We start from the raw sequence: 3,031 nt of genomic DNA, 5'->3' as shown, positions 1-3,031 counted from the left end.
CTATAAATAGATGGAAGTTTGACCCGTGTCAAAGGTTGGGGGTGGCTGACGATTGGGAGGTGGCTGCGGGTTGACGAAAGGGAAAAGCGCGTCAACGATGCCCAAATTTGCTTGACAGACTGGATTTTCATCGGAGCGGACTAACGCCAGCTTTATTAGCTTCGGTTTAGTGTAGAGGCGTTGGTGTGGTCTCAGTACGATGGTGCGTTAAATTATGACTTGAACGCGGAGCTCGGCCAGGGAAAGCTATACATTTTGTAGCAATGGGAGATCTTGAGACTCACGACTGGATTAGTGAAAATGGCATGCTTCATCCCACTGTGATTGGTTGTTAAGGTTTACAAGTCCTTTCAAAACCTAAATCTCTTTATATTATAACTGAAATATAATATATCGAGCTGTTTATCAGACTGATAGATCTTTTGTTACCTGAAACCATAGAGTTACCTCCTTTTAAACTAGAGTCCGTACGAGGTCACGTGACACGGAAACATTTGAGTTTGTTGGCGGCCATATTTCAGTGGGCGAAAACGTTTGTTTACATGTGAGTGGGCGTGTCTCTGCTCTTACGTGTTTTATTTGATTCTAACCTTATGTTTTAACCCAAAGTGATTCTCTTAAAAGTGCAAGCATGTGAAACTGTAGATCTAGTCCCTTTCTGGATTAACGTCTTTTTGGGTTATTTTGAGCTCTGATTAAAAATCACAGTTGAGTATGGATTATCTCTTGTACGCAGATGATACACAGTTGTATAAATCTGTTCCACCACCAGATGTTAAAACCTTGCCTGCAACTATGGGTATGTGCATTGATGATATTAAGAACTGGATGATTGATAATAAGCTCCAGCTTAATGAAAATAATACTAAAACTCGTTTATTTAACCCAAAGAAAAGCCATATCCCCATAGACGTCGAGATCTAGATATCTAGATATCTAGATCATGTTTGTACGATGTGTAATCGTGTGCGTGAGATGTGTGTGTGTGTGTGTGTGTGTGTGTGTGTGTGTGTGTGTGTGTGTGTGTGTGAGCGCGCGCACGTGCGTGTGCGTGGGAGTGTTTGTCTGTATGTACGTGTGTGTGTGTATGTGTGTGTGTGTGTGTATGCGTAACTGTGTGCGTGTGTGTGTGCGTGTGTGAATATTGTTCATACATGCATTTATGTGGATTCTAAAGCACCTAGAGCTGGGTTTGTGGGCGCTATAGTAGCTGGGTTTGTGGGCGCTATAGTAGTAGTAGTAGTAGTAGTAGTAGCAGCAGCAGCAGCAGCAGCAGCAGCAGCAGCAGCAGCAGCAGCAGCAGCAGCAGCAGCAGCAGCAGCAGCAGTAGTAGTAGTAGTAGTAGTAGTAGTAGTAGTAATAGTAGTAGAAGATCTACAGACTTAGATACTTTCTTTACAATAAAACGAGACCAGGAAGGACGGTGCAACACTGCTGTGTTTAACTTATCAGTGTACTAACAGTCAGAGACTCGAAAGGAACCCCTTTCATTTCACTGGTAAGAATAAGATTGATAAGAATTTTGACAGATTAGATCCAGATCTATGTTTTGAAGAAAATATTCGAAAAGATTAAGAGCCTGGTCTGATCAAAGCCTACCTTTCAGTTAATTGATATCAAATCTAACCACTGCAATTTTGCCTCGTCTTTGTGTTTAAATTACTTACTTAAACATCACAAAATCTACTAATCTGAGGCACAAATTTCACTCACAAGACAATGACTCAATGACTTAACATATATTAAACATAGTAATATAACAGTACCATCAATTATAATTATTTTTATGGGATGATGATGGATGAGAGCAGCCAAAGATAGGCTAGTGTCTAAAATGCTTGATGTATAGTAGTATAGGATAGATCTAAGCTTATTAGTGACAAAGGAAACCATAGTCCTGAGTGCGCTTCGTGCTGAGCTTGCTATATGCACAGCGTATAATATGTGTTTAGCACATTTTCTATTGCTCGAATGAATTTAAACTACCCATCACTGCTTCTGTCTGGCAGATCAGTGATGACTGTTTTCTTTTATTACATCATCTATTTTTAGCTCATAATATGTCTTATAGACACAAATAGTCTCCCCGGGATTGTTTTTTTAAATATAAAGAGCTATCAGCAAAGTGCTGGGCCATTAGAGTTAAGGTTAACTAGCAGCTAGATCTTTTTCCCAATGGGCAGGTAATTTCTTTATCAAACAGTGTACTTTTTAATGTTTTGTTTCATTGAATGTTGTCCAAAAAACACAATTAGTAAAGGTTTTTGTTTCTGTTATCACTACTCTGTGTAGAAAAACAATTGACCAGGCTACAAAACAACACTAAGTTCACTTTTTAATCTTTAGGGAGTCCAGAGTTGTCACAGTTGTTTTACGAATGTCTAAAATTAGACTTACTTAAAACAGCAATAGAAGGAGCTTTAGTTTAAGTGCTGTGAATGGTCTACTTTAGTTCTTAAAATCAATATAAATCACCAAAGTTTAATACATACAGAATAAAGCACTACTTATTTGGTATACTTGAAAAATAGGCCTACAGTTTCCTGTTCAAATGTCACAAGGGAAAGTTTAACTCGATTTGTTAAAAACTAGTAGATCTACATGTATTCATAATTTGTTTGGCTGAATTTGCTTTATGAAGAGCTTTAGCCTTCGCACACCTAATGGCAGAAAAACTCTGGATTTTTTTCTATGGCTCATATCTTGATTTAATTTAAAGCCAAACTTGGGGGGGGGGGGGGGGGGGGGGGTATTGGGATTCGGGAGGAGAGAGAGGGTGGGGTGATTGGGAGGTTCCATGACACCCACATCTTTTCATACTTCTTTTTAAAAATTCTATAGGCCCCATACCCTTTTATTCAGGCCTTAAAAAATAAACCACTTCGTAGATTAAGGGCTGATGAAGAAAATAAGGGGTCCTTTTTTTTTTTAAAAAAGGTTTATAGAACCATCTCCAACTTTATCTATTAAATAAAAAATTTATTCCTAAGACTAGTTGGAGAAAGAACGCTGGTATATTTGCTATTTAGAA

The sequence above is a fragment of the Aplysia californica genome, unplaced genomic scaffold (assembly GCF_000002075.1).
Source record: "Aplysia californica isolate F4 #8 unplaced genomic scaffold, AplCal3.0 scaffold00417, whole genome shotgun sequence".
In the NCBI taxonomy this organism is placed as follows: domain Eukaryota; kingdom Metazoa; phylum Mollusca; class Gastropoda; order Aplysiida; family Aplysiidae; genus Aplysia; species Aplysia californica.
Note: the sequence above shows the minus strand (reverse complement) of the source record.